The sequence below is a fragment of the Chelonia mydas genome, chromosome 1 (genome assembly GCF_015237465.2).
Source record: "Chelonia mydas isolate rCheMyd1 chromosome 1, rCheMyd1.pri.v2, whole genome shotgun sequence".
Taxonomy (NCBI): Eukaryota; Metazoa; Chordata; order Testudines; family Cheloniidae; genus Chelonia; species Chelonia mydas.
This window is the reverse complement of record NC_057849.1, coordinates 240,484,302-240,499,966: the sequence shown is the minus strand read 5'-3', so window position 1 is coordinate 240,499,966 and position 15,665 is coordinate 240,484,302. Positions and strand designations below refer to the sequence as shown.

At 48.5% G+C, this 15,665-nt stretch overlaps 1 protein-coding gene across 1 annotated transcript in view; it reads right to left on the bottom strand.

Annotated features, from left to right (window-relative positions):
* LOC102944031 (sodium- and chloride-dependent betaine transporter) overlaps positions 1-8,508 on the bottom strand; it is a 63,147-nt gene extending 54,639 nt beyond the window's left edge. Inside the window, exon 1 of the mRNA XM_043540564.1 lies at positions 8,396-8,508. The gene's annotated coding sequence lies outside the window, so the exon portion shown is untranslated. The remainder of the gene's footprint in view (positions 1-8,395) is intronic.
* Positions 8,509-15,665: the final 7,157 nt, after the last annotated feature.

The following is a 15,665-nucleotide window of genomic DNA, read 5'->3' as shown; positions in this document are numbered from 1 at the left end:
AGCTTCCAGGGCAGGTGGGCGGTTTCCTATCTGGCTGCTTTAACACATGACACTGCACAAAAGAACTGCAGCTGGGTGGGTCAGCATGTGGCCTGAAGCACTGTTTGCAGGTTGCCACCTTTCACAGGAGGGACTTAATGTGGGAGAAATAGGGAACCATATGGGGACTGAAATTCAGACAGCCACTAAAACAAACGACCACAACCTGGAGGTAGCAGTAAGTACAGGCTACACCATTCAGCACTTGGCACTTCTATACAGCTTCTCTTCTTCAAAGTCCAATACTAGAATAAGCTGTTCTGTTCTCTCACTGGCCATATTTTGTTCTGTATGTGTACAGCCCCTAGCACAATGGGGCCCTAGTCCTAGGCACTATTGCAATAACCACCACCCCACGCAGAACTAAACAAAGCTTACCTCTCCCAGACCAGACACTGCAGGGTGCATCTGAAAAGAACTAGGAAATTATTACATACATTTATAACAGTGCCTGTTGTTGTAGCATTTGATATCACGCTATTTAATAAACCCTTCATTAGATTTACTTATAGGATAATGGGGAAGTAGGAAGGTCATTCATAAGTACCTAAGAGCCACAACGTGGAAAACTGGTTTAATATCATCTCTATAAACTTGTGTCCAATTCTCTCCTCCTCCTCCTCCTCAATGTTTCTAAAGCTTTTCTGTCTGTAAGGGGACTGTTGCCCCCTTACTAACATTCAGTGGGGTGTTTTAGTTGCTAGCTCCCAGTACTAAAAGGGGAAGGGTCGATGGGGAATCAGGACCCTGAGACTGCCAGTCCCTAGGAGCAATGGGGAGATGCCAATGCTCAAGGTCAGCCTGAATGACAGGGCGAGCAGGCTACTCAGGGAGTTAGGAGGCAGTTGCCCTGGGAGGAGAGCTGCAGCAACCAGAGTCAGAGGGGCCAGAAAAGCAGCCCAGGAAGCAAGTCAGAGCTGGGAGCAGAGTGACAGAAGCAGCCTGCAGAACAGACCCGTCCTGGGAGCAGAGCTACAGCAACCAGAGCCAGAGGGGCCAAAGAAGCAGCCCAGGGAGCTGGAGGCAGAGCAGCAGCAGCAGCAGTTTGGCGAGTGGTGGAGCTGGGGCTGGAGCAGTCCGGAGCTGGGTGCGGTGAGCAGCTGGGGAGAGCAAGGGGGACCCTCGGCAGCAGGCCCAGCACAGGGAGACGTCTCAGCCAAGAGGCTCTGCAGGCCAGGCTTGGATCGTAACCCCGACAGGGCGGGGGCGACACTGGGAAGAAGGGTCCTACCACTGAGAGCCTGCGAGCGTGTGACCACCACAAGAGCGAGTGTCCAACCCACAGCATCCCTGCAGCACAGCCAGGGCCGGAGAAGGTGGCCTGGGACTTACAAGGAACAGACTGTGAACTGCCCTGACATTCCAGAGACACTGTTTGTGATGTTCCCACGCACAGAGCGGGTTGATGTGTTTCCTTTCACCTTTCCCATTATTCCTTATTCTTTTTAAAATTAATCGTTGATTAAATAACTTGCATTTGCTTTAACTTGTATGTAATGGTCAGTGGGTCAGAGAAGTGGCCATTGCATAGAGAGTACCCTGGAGTGGGGACACCCTAGCCCCTGTCTTGGGTGACCACAGCAGGGTTGGGGGTCGAACCCCCCAGGAATCCTGGGCCCAGCCTTGTTGGCGTTACGAGGACTCTGCCAGACAGGAGAGTGGAAGGGGAGTCCTCAAGAGCAGGGAGGCCACTGGGTAAAGGAAGTGGGAGCGAGGACTCCGATCCTTTCTCTAGCCCACTTCACCAGGGTAGTGCAGAAGCCAGGAAAGTTCCCCACAATAGCGGGACTATTCCCCCGCTTACATATCCATTCAAGTGCTGACAAAGTGGTTGTACTGTCCCAGCAAGCTGCCATGGGCGGTGGGTAGAAGAGGCTTGGGGAGGCTGAGCCTCCCCAAATAAGGCAAGAAATGCCAGATGCAACACACTTCTCTTTAGAGGCAAGCCAGCCCACTGTCTTTGGAGCGCCACCGCCGGAAGCTCCTGAAAAGGTGTGGGGCCACCGGTGCCCAGACTGAGGCTCCACCCCCATTTGGCCTCTTCCCCCGTGGCCCTGCCCATGCTGCGCCTCTTCTCCCTATCACTGCGCCCTCGCTCCCCCAAGGCCTTCCCCGCCCGCTCCTCCCCACCCACCACTCACTCTTCTCCGCCCCTTCCCCCGCCTCCCATTGCTTGCCCTTAACTCAGGAAAAAAGGGGGAGGGCAAAAAAAGGGGCAGAGAGGAGCGAGCGGCAGTCAGGAGGGTCTCGGGGGAAGAGGTCAAGCCAGAGCAGGGCCTCAGGGCAGAGCGGAGGTGGAGCACGGGCAGGGCCTCGGGCGGGGGGGAGGAGGTCGAGCAAGGGTGGGGCCTAGGGCGGAGCAGGGGGCAGAGCCACAGTCCAGCTGCCGATGCCCCCCCCGCCACTTCTAGAGATCTTCCGGTGCTCACGCCACCTATGAATAGAAGGTTCTATAGTGAGCAAGCTCTATATGTCCTTTTGGTCTGACCCAGGCTGAGCACTGGGGCTCTTTTGCTTATGCTTAAAACTTCTTGCTGCTCACCGTCCAAGCAGCATAATAATACAGTTCCTCCTTGTTATGGGGTTTTTCCTCCCTACCCTCTTCTGCTTCAAGTTGCAAATTTAGCTGATGGGTAGAATTCACTTGCATGTCTGCTCTTCACAGGGGCTGCAGGGTGGGGGGGAGAGCCAGCAGCAGTATTTTTTGTGGTCTGATAGTTTGCCTGATATCGATGGGACTTCTTCGTCCGGCAGGGCATTGCCCCTTCTGTTGGAGACTAGTATTTCACACTAGTTAATGCTTCTATCCCGGCTGTTACAAAGGCTTACAATGCAAATGTTCAATTATCACCTTACGACGTGGGATAGAGAGGTTAGACGTGAAATTGATACATGCAGGAACTTACAAACATTCAGTACAGCCTAAACATAAAGCACATTTGTATTAATCTAATAGCAATTTGACCAACAGTAACACCCAGGTTAGCCAGACTGGTTCCAGCTATGGATTTGTCAGTGTTCCACTGAGGCATGGAGTGCTTAGCATAAGCTGGCACCTGACTGGCCAGCATCACAAGGGCAACAACAATGGGGAGAGATACCGGGGGAAGGAAATGCATAGAAGGAAATATTAAAAAACAGGACGATTTAGTGCTGGCCTACACACAGATTTTGCACCACTAGTACTGTATTGGTTTAGAAAGCAGTATAGTTAAAGCGGTACAAATGTGCCTCTGCTGGTACAGTTTATGCCTGTAAATTTACAGGAAAGCTACAGCAATGGAAGTGTCTTTTTACCCATATAACTACATCCGCACTAGGGGGTTGTACTGCTTTAACTATATCTGTTTCTAAAGCAATATATTACGAGCCGTACCAAGCTGTGCAGACCAGCTCCCAGTGTAGAAAGGAGAACAGCAAAGAGGTAGGGGGGTGGGGAGGGAGAGCATGCGCTCAGCATACCTATTTACCCTAGCCTACAAGACAGCGCTCAAAATTAAAGAGCTGCTTATTTGAAATTGAAAAGGGCAAATTATTTTTTTTTTTGTTGTACTCCTCTTATAATTAACTCATGATACTTGCTGTCGCAGGGTATTTTCAAGGTGTACGCTCAGTGAGATTCATGGAGGCCAGTGGCAGGAATGAGAAGTTGAACAATGGACCAGATGCTGCTCTCATAGTACCAGTGGTAAACCAGAGTAACTCTACTGAAATCAGTTTAGTGGTTCTGGATTTACACACGTGTGGGTGAGATCAAAACCTGACTCTGCATCTGCCAACACAGTGAACTGGGATTTTAATTACAAGGATTATTGATCCTTACGCTTCAGGGAACAAGCACCCTGCTGAGTTCAGGAAGGAGCTTCTCCTGCCTTGCCCCTTTAGCTTCGTTATGGCACACATTGTATCTACTGGTCAGGCAAGGTTCACATTGTATCTACTGTACAGAGAGAGAGAGAGAGCCAGATTCTGCTCTCACATAGACCAGGGTAAATCAGGAGGAACTGGTGAAGTCACCAGCATTACACTGGTGTAAGGAAGAGCAGAATCAGTTCCCTCTGCCTTTGTATTAAAGAAAAGTAACTGTTTTGATCCAAGTAAGTTAAAGAAACAATTACTGCTCAACTCCCAGGCTGGTTCAACTTGCTACCAGAGAACAAAGAGCTCCCAGCACGTTCCAAGGGAATAGGGAGCTGCACCTCACAGAAACACCATGGCTCACTTTCTTCCAGGTACGCGCCACACACAAATACGCCCCCCTGAGCAACATAAGTTTCACTGGCATAAGCGCCCGTGTGCACAGCACTATGTTAGTGGCAGATGCTTTCCCACCAACATAGCTACCGCCGCTCATTAGGTGGTTTTATTTATGTCAGTGGGAGAGCTCTCTCCCAGCGGCATAGAGCAGCCACGTGAGCAATCTGACAGTGGCATAGCTGTATCAGTACAGCTGTGCCGCAGTAAGCTTGCTAGTGTAGACATGGAGACTTCAAGAGAGACAAGAAGGTGAATAGCAAGAACCTTAGCTCAGAGATGGCATAAATATATACTTGTGACTCACCAGCCACTCAATCCCAGACACCATCTCAAATATACCAGGATGGGAGAGGAAGGCCAATGAGTGACAAAGGGGAGAGGACTCCTGCCTGGAATTACATCAGCTTGGCTGCTTTCCACTGATCCAGGCCAGCATCTAACAGGGGGCTGCACACACAGGTGCTGGAACTAGGGGTACTGGGGGTGCTCCTGCACCCCTGACTTGAAGTGGTTTTCATCATATAAAGGGTTTGCAGTTTGATTCAATGGCTCTCAGCACCCCCACTATACGAATTGTTGAATGGGTTCTTCAAGCCTGGCTGGGGATTAGAGGAACTATACTGCCAAGACAGAGATGGGCCCAAATCAAAAATTCCCAGATCCCAACCAGGGGCCAGTGCAAGGCTATTTTGCACCCTGGGCGAAACTTCCCACCCCCCGGCACATCGGTGCATTGAGGGGCAAATCCCAACAAGCCTTTATAGCTCTAACTGCACCTGTTACCTCTTGATTATTAAAAAGATATTTCTTAATGATCAGTAATGAATACAACCATAACATACAAGGGCAGAGGGGATATTTTATTCTTGGGTTATAAATCTTTTTCCTCTTACAATATAAATCATACATGCTGCTAAGAAGGAAGGTCTTGTGTGAGAGTCACATGCCTGGGAGTGAGCAGATCCATGTTCTATTCCCAGCTTTTCCTCAGAATTCCTGCAACACACACATTCTTCTCCCTTGCAAGGCAACTCAGAGGAACATTATTTAAGAGCTAGCTCTTAAATAGACACATTCTTGGGCCAACATGACACCCATATGCCTCATTTTCAATTGAATAGGCACATTGCCTCCCAAGAACTCCAGCGAGCAGGGACCGGGCGTGTGCATGGCACACCATCCCTAGAGGACACGCTACCATATTTGCAACCAATGTGGAGAAAGGTGTAAGGGGAACATGACCAAGTCTGCGGCCCAGCACATTTTGAGGGAATTTGTGCACCAAGGGTCCCCAGAGTGAGTCCTTGAAGCAGGGGTACTTGCAAGCATGTACTATGTGTCCTAGGGTGCAGGACAACACGAATCTGTCAGTTTACGGTTAAAGAGCACGTCAAATGCCATTGCATCTACTAACTGATGATTAGACAATACAGCACTGAAGCACTTGCATAACTTCAGCCATGTGAGTAATCCTGCTACGTTTAAAGTTACTCACATGCTTCAGTGCCTGGAGCATGGGGGCTGGAAAAATGCTGCTACTCTGGATGGAGTTATGTATTACAATTCCTATGGCACTGCGTTTCAAAAATATTAATATTAAAGATTTATATTGCCAGAGGCGTCAACCACGTTGGGGCCCCATTGTGCTAGGAACTAAATTGATACATAGTAAATGATAGTCCCCAGGAGTTTACAGTCTAAAGACGTGATATAACAGGTGCATAGGCAAACACCTGGGCAGGTTGTCAGTGGTGCGTATGACTGTGGGAATGTTTCTTTTAGGATGAAATCCAAATTAATAAACAAAGTCACTTGGCATAGCCTACCAAGAATCAACATTGCAGTTGACAAATCCCACTCAGTTAATTGCTCATCTAACTTTCAGCAACTTTCATGAAAATCTAGGCTCTTTATCTCTTAGATAAAAAAATATGTATTTCTCTCCCTGCATCCTCTGGAAACCTAACTACTTGGTGGCTTAGTTGATATGGAGTTCATTGTTTTTCAGTTGGCTTTCAGAATATGCCATGCAAATATTTGAGTAACAGTACCTCAAAAGGCAGAAGGTGGGTGGGGGGGGGGAGGTTGTTTTTCCATACTCAACTTTCAAAATCATTTTCTCTCTCTGAATTTTTAACAATACTAAAGTTAGTAAAACAAGACTTTTTTTTAAGATGTGATGGTCCAAGTATAAACAAACAAAACTCCCTCTTCCTATAGACATCCTAGCTCCACACATTCTCCCTCGCTCTCAGCAAGGGATTCAATTAGAGCTTGGCACATTTTTTCAGGTGAATCGTTTTTCTGATGAACACCATTCAGTCAACCTGAAACTATTCATGAATCTAATACAAATTTGCTGAATAGTTTCAGCGAGAGAGACATTTCCAGACTAGATTCACAAAACGGCCAGAGAAGGCAGAGGTTGGGTACTTTATAGCTTTTAGCACAGTGCACTCAGACCTAGGTCTCAGTTTCTCCCCTGGAGCAGGGACTTAAACCCAGGTGTCCCCCAAGCTCTGGAACAAGGATTTGAACCCAGCTCTGCCCTAACCAGCAGGCTCTTAGCTCTTCTGGGGTGGGTCTCTCTCTCCATCTCTCCTGTTGAAATTGTTGTGCTTTGTATGAAATACTTGAATAGTCATTGGGCCAGAGAGCAAGACACAATGAGAATAACTCTATAGTATGGAGATTAGGGCACTCCCCTGGAATGTGGGAAATCCAACTTCAAGTCCCCATGCCAATGAACCTTTAATGCCTTAAATACTGGTCTAAGGCTATGTCTACACCAGCACTTTTGTCAGTAAAATTTTGTCTGTCAGGGGGTATGAAAAAACACACCCCGACTGACATAAGTTACACTGAAAGAAGTGTCAGTGTGGACAGAGCTATTTTGGTGGGAGAGCTTCTCCCACCGACATACCTACTGCCACTTGTTGGGGGTGGTTTAATTATGCCAAGGGGAGTGCTCTCTTCTGTCAGCATAGAGCGGCTACATGGGAGACCTTACAGCAGCGCACCTACATCGGTACATCTGTGCCGCAGTAAGGTGTCTAATGTAGATGTAGCCTAAAAGTTACAAGGGGGCCCACTACCTTCATTCAACCCAGCATAGACTTCTTCAGCTCACTGATATTTTCCACAGTGTGTAGATCCGGGTCAACCAAAACCAAATATTTTTTCCAATACCAGCAAACCAAAAAAAAAGTGGTTAGTTTTCACACTGCCCTATTCACAGTGCTTCCCCCTGCCCCTCTGCAGAATCCTCAGATCAGGACATTCCCCAACACACAGACAAACGCGCACACCAGGAGACCGGTAAAGTTCTTCTCACAGAGCAGCGCCTGCAGGCGCCCAGTATATGTCAGAACGCTGTTCTCCCCGGGGAGAGAAGAGAAGGAATTTCTATACTTTGCTTACAGCAAATGAAATTCCTGCAGCCTATCCCACTGAGTGCTCCCTCCCACTCCCCATACACCCGCTCTACCCATCCCTGCTTTACAACCCCATCACTGCCTGCTCCTCTCAGCGTGTGTCCTTCTCACAGCCCGTAACTGTCTCTGCCCATCCCTTTTACTACCTGGCCCATGCACTCCTTAACCCTAACAGTACCTGTTGCCTGTCCCTCTCACAGCCCTGTGCTCTCCACCCCCCTAGCAATCCCTCAGTGCCCATTCCCTTTGCTATCCATCCACCTCTCTGCCAATCTCTCTAGCATCCCTTGCTGCCAAGTCCCCTCACTACCCATTTCCCCCTCTGGTGTCCCTACCTTCTCACCTCAGAATTTCCATTGGAAATCCATAAGGAAAGTTCCCTTCAGTTGGTCCCTCAAAATGAATTCCTTTACTTACTTCAGGTCCCTCTTCCTAGCCTAACAGCGGTGGGGTCTTCTCCCTCTTTCAGACTCCTTTGCCCACCCATCAAAATACTCCAGGCACCCCTGGACTCCAGCAAGCAGTTCTGTTGAAATGTTCGTGAAGCCTGCAAGGTGACTGCGTCAGTGACAATCAGGGGCTGTGGAGTCCCCTGCGGCCCCAGCACTGGCAGCATGACATACAGACTCAAACAGACACAGGGACAGAACAATTACCCAGCTCACCTGAATCCAGCTCAAGTCTCCGCAGGCAGTGAAGTGCAGTACTGTCCCACTGAGTCACCAACAGGCAATTCACTATACACAAGAAGAGGCAAGTCAAGGTGCCTACAATTCTGAGAGAAATGGGGTTGGGCAAAAGATCCCTCCCTCCCTCCCACCCCCCTCCATCAGATCTCCCTGTTAAATGATTATCAAGTTCACTGGTGGGTGGAGTGGGAGAGAGGGGGAATGTGTGTGAGCAACGGAAATTTCTCCTCACCTCCCTTCCAATACTTCCCTCTCCAGACCTTGACCTATACTAAGAGGCACTGGCAGAGAGAGAAGGAGGGAAAGAGGCCATGCCAGGCAGAACTAAGGTCAGAAGTTTGCAGGCAACAGTTACAACATTCAGTGGAACTAATCCAAGTCCCTTTACACTCACTGGAACGAAACAAGCTCTCCTCTCACACACAGTTTGATAAAGCCTAACCAGACTGCCTCACATTCCCAGCTCTTTAAACTGTGGAATCCCCTTACAGTGCCCTGGGACATGGAATGAATCGCCTCAAACTCCACCAGGAATGATTATGCTAAACCTGCTTCAGTGCTGGAGCTCAGAACAGAATAACAAGAATGAAGAATCCAGCTGTCAACCTGCAGAATGCAATGGAGGAACTGGGAGCTGTGCGAGGGGGATAAATATTTATTCTACTGCACTCAGGGCAACATATTGAAATGTCTGCGTTTCTACCACGCACATACACGTACACCCAGTCTGAGTTCACGGCTGGTGTAACACTATAGTTGTGGGTCAGTATCAGCATGCCCAAAGCCTTTATTTTGACACATGCCAATTGACCCCATTGTTTTCACATGAGGATGGGTCTTATTTAAAGGAACACTCCCCATGTGTGTTTCAGAAATGCTCCGATTTCCTCTTTAAAGCAACGTCTCTGTATCTGTATTTGTCTTTCTGTAGTGATTTTGGCAGGGCTACTCACATGATCAGTTGCAGGACCCAGGGTGCCAGTGCCTCCAGTTTTCTCATTAGCATTCAGTATCTTCCCCTCTCTTTGGCGCCCATCCTGCAGACACAGACCCATGTGCTAAAGCGAAGTGTTTGCAGGATCAGGGCCTATACAGTCACACAGGGCTCCAGCACATCTCCTGATCCATTCATCTGGGTTGGACACTACTGGGTGCTGAGCACCCTCAGTTGCCATCAGCGGTAGCCCATTAGGTGGAAGTTGTGGGCACTTGGGGAGCAGCAGGAAGCACCCAGCTCCGGGCTATGCTGGGCCTTCTGAGAGACTCTGTGGGTTCTTTTATATCAATTCCCAAAAAATCCTGCTTAGACTCCGAAAGGGAGCTGGTAAATCTACAAATACTCAGTGACTCCTGATGGAGGCAAGGAGCCCAGAGACATCTGGGCAGCGTTTAGATGGTCACCTGTGAATGGTAGTTCCACCAGCGTAAGCCATAAGACAGCCACTCAGGATTGTGTTTTACGAAGCAGGGGGAAAGGGCCTATGTCCTATTTTGGAGTGTACTTGTCTCCATACAACCACTGAACTATAGGGCCAGAGCCTGATCCACTCTACCAGACACTTTAAAGCTGCTTTAATTGGGCTGCTGGGAATTCCTCCGGGTTGGGGAAAAGCTGCATGCTGCCCCTTCCCAGCCCCAGTGCTCCCAGTATAGGGGACAGATTCAGGCTGGGACTAGAGGGCTGCTCTGTTCTTCTAATCTCTGGCTGGTGGAACAATCCCTTGGAGCTATTACAGCCAGTATAAGTTAAAGAAGTTACACTGAGAACCAAACTGGCCTACAGCACCCTTGGGACTTGGGGGAGCATAAAGTAGGGTGGTCACCTTTCCAATGGCTAACCAGACCACGGAGGCTCCGCCCCCTGCCCCACATCTTCCCCCCAAGGTTCCACCTCTGCTCTGCCTCTTCCTCCCAAGGTCCTACCCCTGCCCCCACCTTTTCCTCCCAGGGCCCCACCTCTGCACCCTGCCAGCTGCACAAGCAGCCTGGCCCCAGAGGCGGCTGCTGCTGCGCTGCCTCCTTCCCTCTGCTTAGAGTTGCCACGGATTAAAAAAGAACGGACGTCGGGGCTTGTCAAATGACACACAAGCCAAAATCCAGACTGTTCGGGTGAAAATCAGACGGGTGGCAACCCTAGCATGGAGGTGCCCCGTGGCCAAATCGAAGGATCAGAGGCCTAGTTCTAGTATTAAACATGAGCGTGCTAGCTACTGTCAAAGCACTTGGCTTTAATCAAGGGATGGGCTGATGCAGCAGTAAGGTCCCCCGACCTGGGCACAGAAATAGGCCTATTCTTGTCTCACTTATGACAGGAGAGTCAGGCTCTATAAATCTCTAGTGGGGCTAGATTTAAGATCTAACAGGGATAAGTCTGAACATCAAGGCCTTGTCTTAAAGATGTACTGCTTTAAGCCATACAATAAAGTTCAAGGGGTACAAGCCACACTAGCATGGGCGCAGTTATACTGGGATAAAATGGCTTATGTTGGCATAGCTTATTTCGAGATGGGAATGGGAATATACTGACATTTGTAGAGCTGGTAGAAAATGCCGATTAGAAAATGCCGAAACATTTTGAGGAAATGTATTGATTTCTCCTACATTTTTCAAATGGAAATGATCAGCATGTTTAAAATTTTTATATACTGTAAAACCAAAACATGTAAATAAAAGCCAAACAAAATATTTTGGAATATTTTGTTTTGCAAAAAATTCCGAGATTTCTACTTTTCATCCCGATCCAGGACAAAAGGAAAACTCAACATCTCAGAATTTCCCAAGGGATGGAAATTCCATTTTTTGCCGAGCTATACTAGTATGAGGCGCCTTTGTACGGCTATAACTGCATCCACACTTGGAGTGGTGCACGTATAACTATTTTGGTATAAAAAATAATCTCTCTCTCCCCCTACGCTCCCTCCCAACCCCCCAAAATAGCTACAGTGGTACAAACTGTGCATAGACCAGGTCTGAGCAAGACCTATCAAAGCTGGAATACACTCATTGCTCTCTAGCAGATCCCTGGGAATGAGGGAGATAGTCCCAGATCAGAGAGCACATGGATGCATAACTTGTGTTGATAACCAGAGGCATTCTGAGGCACACCATATGCAGACTCCTAACTAGCATACCTGTGGAAGATAAGTACATGACAGCAAACTGATCTCTGCGTTTCAGGATTTCTCTTCTGGAGTTCCTAAGATGCAAAGGCAACTCTAGGGAATAAACAGCATGTACTTGAAGTTCACAGCAGCCACTAAAAAGGGGAGGGCAGAGAAATAATAAAAAGGGACCTACCAGCATAGAGGTGAGAAACATGGACAGGAAACAACAAAATGAGATTCAAGCCGGAAAATAAACCCAAGCCTCTGAGATATCATCTTGAAGCATAGCTATGCACAGGGAGAAACCTAGAAAGCAGTAACTCCAAAAGCACGGCTCAGGTTGGGGATGCAAAGGGTAGGAGGTGGTATTTTACAAGCTCCACCCACAAAATAAACTCCACCCACTTGAATCACCAGAATAAGGTGCCACTCACAGTAGACTACAGATATTCAATATATGATCATGTACATCACTTCGCTCCACTGGGATCCCTGACCTCACATCCCCTCAGTATGACTTCAGTATGCCCATAGGCTCTACTCCAGGGGTTCTCAAAACGGGGAGGTGTGACCCCTCAGGGGGTCGTGAGGTTATGTGGGGGGTTGTGAGTTTTCAGCCTCCACCCCCAAACCCACTTCACCTCCAGCACTTATAATATAGTGTTAAATATAAAAAAATATATGGTTTTAATTTATAAGGAGGGTCACACTCAGAGGCTTGCTGTGTGAAAGGGGTCACCAGTACAAAAGTTTGAGAACCACTGATCTACTACATCTTTGGGCTTTGCCCTCTGATTGCAGGGGAAGAATGCCGGTGGTATCTCCCAAATGCCACCCATTTGTGACATCAAAATGAGACATCATTTGCAGGGAATTGTGCAGATCTGTGATCCTCCCTCTCCTTTCTTCCATGAGCAATGAAATAGTTAATGATGTTGAAATTTAAATTCTCATCACTGGGCATCTTACGTTATCGCCTCCCTGATATGAATGAGGAAATTCACACCTCTCGGAGCTGTTGTTCCAGGCTCTTTTGCAGAATCATTTGTATATCGGTAACACTCAATTTTCATTTTCGAGTTTAGAGGTGCCAGTAGGGTGTACATGGGCATACTGGCTGTTTCCGAGCCCTAGCTGAAAACACCTAGCAGCTATTATGGAAAGTAAATCAGACCTGAATTAGCAAAGAGACTTGATTGCAAAATAAACCCAAGGCACTTTTGAGCTGCGTACACAAAAGTATCGTGTCCGGGACTGGGGAGGAATAGTCCTTCAGACGGCTCTGATACAACCACACGTGGAACATTACATTCGGTTCTAGTCACCCCATCAGGGTGTATTATCTTTTCCTCAGCATCTCCATGGGGCTGAGGGAACCAATGGGCGGTTTGATCCCACTCTGCCCATTATCAATAGGTTCAGCTGCCTTTGCCGTTCATAGTGGTGTTTCCAGAGACAATTTACAAGTTGCTTTAGATGGGAGGAGCCCATCCTTAGGGAAGGACTTTCCTGCACCATTGACGTCAGGAAGCACCAGGTCCCCTTGTAGGCTGTCTCAACAAAGAGGCTGAGAACAGACTGGGCCACATTAGAAGTGGTTCCTCCTGGTCCAGCAAGAAGCAAATGGAAAGAGAGCAGTTTGAGAAGCCCAAAGCACTGTTGCCCACGCTCTATCTATTCTATGGAGCGGGGACTCTGTTTCCAAGGGTGCCACCCAGTGCCTTTCACACCAAGGTGCTGTCCTCAGGAGGATCACTCGTCTATTTGGAGCCCATTCTCAGCTTGCCAGGCACACAAGGTGCCTGCCAGACATGGGCCATGAACTCCAGCACTCCTAAGGGACTGATGCTGAGCTTGACAGGCTAGTATTTAGTCTGCCCCTTCAGCCTATGGATGCCTTTGTTATTTTCCATTGGCTAACAATGGGAATATGTTATATCGCAGCAGTATTCCTCTCATCCCAGCTCTCTATTCACCTCTTGCCAGCTGACAGGGCTCTTCTGCCTCCAATTCTCCCTGCCCTTTTCTTCAAGCAGGTGCAGGTTTTAGTCAAATTCTTTGGATCTATTTTTCACCCTTTCACCTCTCTGTTTAGTCATGATGTCTTCCATCAGCCAGCTTGGGACCGTTCCAGGGAACTCCCTTCCTGGCACACCAGAGAGACTCTGTGGGTGTGGAAAGGAGGGGTTGCCTACAGGAGGCATGCAGACCTTTCCCAGGGGCAATATCAGTTCCCAGGATCCTTGTTCCTGAAACAGCAGAGCCATCCCAACATGCCCACAGAGATACTGCAGCCCATCCCAGTGCTCAAGCTCCTGGAACCACTCTCTGACCTCAGCAGGTGCCAACGTTCTCATGGCTGCATAGTTACAGTGTTGCCATCTCTTGGGATTTTATCACAAGTCTCATTGTCACGTTTTTCTGGAACCCACCCCCCCCAGCTCCTAGAATTACTCCTGGGGGACATTCTGCGCCCCAAAAGTTAAAATTCTGCTAATTTTATTTCTCAGAATAACACTACATAATCACACCAGTTTCAATTATTTTGGTAATTTATTTCAAAATACCTATCAGCAAGTATGTCTGTGACAATACCGACACACACAAAAATTCCGCATTGCGCAGTGGCACAGAATTCCCCCAGGAGTATAGAATCATGGGATTAGGGGAGACTCAGAGCGTTCATTTAAAAACTTTCTAGTTCCACGGGTTGCAGAGAAAAGCTTGGCAACGTGACCTGAGCGCACCCAAAATGTCCAGAAACCAGAAGGCAAAGAAAAAGAACCCCAACTTAGTTACTTTTAAAGTCTCATGATTCTGGGAGACCAGCTCATGATTTCTGAAGGCTTGTGGGGTGGCATATTGATAATGCATGGACCGCGGCTATTCCTCTCCCTGGGACCACGTGAACTTCACAATCATGAGCAGGGATAGAACCCAGATCCTTCTGCTGAAAAGGCCCCTTTAAGAGTATGTCTACACTTCATGCAGGAGGTATATATTCCAGCTTGAGGAGACATACCCAAACCAGCTCTGATCAAGCTATCACGCTAAATATGGAGTGTAGACACAGTGGCACACGGTGGGGTGCTAGCCGCCCCAGATACAGGCCTAGTGTCTTGGATGATCACATACTCACCGGGCTAGCCTCTCCCATGGCTTGCATTAGTGTGGCTACTCTTCTATATTTAGCATGCTAACTCGCTCATTGCTAGCTCGGGGTATGTGCTCTCGGGCTGGATTTACACCTCCAGCTCCATGTGCAGGCATATCCTAACGTGAGTTAAAGACAACTCTGGTAACTGTGCTAGCGTTAGGTCTTATAGCCACCGTGGGCCTCAAGGACAATGCACTCCCCCACCCCACCCACCCACCCACGAGCATGCCCAATGCTCTAGCTAGCAGAGGGCACACACCAACCAGGACATCCAGGCGTGCCCACAGACACCCTGCAGCACCGCCCTAGCAATGACAGCAATTGCTAGGAGCCCCTCTCCTGGCATAGCGGGCACAGCTCTCTCCCCATCAGCCACTCTGCCTCCAGAGGTCGTAGAGTACCTACCGAGGTCCTGGAAATAAGGTCAATTTCAGACAGCGCCCCTCACCCCGTAGTTAGTGTCGCTCTTGATCCACCAGCAGAGCGAACGCTGGGGATGCAAACAGTGGCTCTCAAATACTATTGATGCAATCTAGGAAATTACTGCATTCAAACAGCCAGTGCTGATATAAGGGTATGTTTCTCCCAGGTGTTCTTTAGCACCCGTGCTGCCTCCTCCAATCAAGTGGGGCTATCAAGGGACAACTCTAATATTTCCCCTTCCCCATCTTTGCACATTGGATGGCTGGGCACAGCTCTCAAGACTCTCTGCTGGTGGTCTAAGCTTCCTGACTCACCTGCACCTAGACTTCAGCCAACCTCTGGGAAAGTGCTCCATGAGTGAGGCGCACTCATGCACCTGTGTGGAACTAGATAGGCAAGCATGCACACAGGCACGCATGTTCACACACAGGAAGTCACACAGACCTTTGCAAACACACACAAGCACACTCATATACAGATGCAGCAGAACCTGGGGATTAAGAGGGGCATTCTGATTTTCTACACTGCAGCGAGGAGATAGGTTAATAATCAGCAAATGCTT